Here is a 905-nt window from a genome sequence, read left to right on the forward strand (position 1 = left end):
CCCCCCCCCCCAAAAAAAAAAATTTTTTTTTTGGGGGGGGTTTTTAAAAAAAAAACCCCCCAAAAAAACCCCCCCCAAAAAAAAAATTTTTGCCCCGGACCCAAATTTAAGAAAAAAAAAGGGGGTTTTTTTAAAAAATTTTAAAAAAAAGGGGGAAAAATTTAAAAAGGGAAAATTTTGGGAAAAGGGGGCCCCTGGGGGGGGGGTTTTAAAAAAAAATTTTACTTTTTTTTTTTTTGGGGGGGCCCCCCCCCTTTTTTTTTAAAAAAGGGGAAAAATTTTAAAATTTTTTTTGGGGGGGGGGAAAAATATTTTTTTTTAAAAATTAAAACCTTTTTAAAAAAATTTTTTTTAAAAAATTTTCCCAAAAAAAAAATTTTGGGAAAAAAAAAAATTTTTTTTCCCCGGGGAATTTTAAAAAATTTAAAAATTTTTTTAAAAAAAAAATTTTTTAAAGTTTTTCTTTGGGCCTCCTGTTGGGCCCCTGGGCCCACGGGGGGCGCTCGCAGTGCATTCGCAAAAAAACGACGCCATGGCCCCCCCGGGGTCGCCGGACCTCACTTTTTTCCCCCAAAATATTTTCGGCATCAACCTCTCAGGAGGTCGTGCTCCGTCGAAAAAAATTCATCTTCTCCCCCTTTCGCGTCTGGAGCGCCCTCACCCTAACTTATTTCGGCTCCAATGGCAACACCAAAAATCCCAGATGGAACAGGTGCTTCGCTTGACCACAGAGAAGATTTTTCTGGCTACCTTCAAGGCCGTCGAAAACATGTGGTCGATGTTTTGTGTTTAACGAGTCCGGACATCGATAAGATTTTGCTTTCTGTATATGCCTGATACTGATTTAAAAAAAATTTCTGGGGATTTTTTTGAACAGTATCAATGAATAAAATAATCAAATTATA

The 905-nt window shown here is 37.3% G+C and overlaps 1 pseudogene; it reads left to right on the top strand.

The window, feature by feature from the left end:
* LOC119586553 overlaps nt 1-905 on the top strand; it is a 12675-nt pseudogene that overhangs the window by 4110 nt on the left and 7660 nt on the right.

This window comes from Penaeus monodon, chromosome 21 (genome assembly GCF_015228065.2).
Source record: "Penaeus monodon isolate SGIC_2016 chromosome 21, NSTDA_Pmon_1, whole genome shotgun sequence".
Classification (NCBI taxonomy): Eukaryota; Metazoa; Arthropoda; class Malacostraca; order Decapoda; family Penaeidae; genus Penaeus; species Penaeus monodon.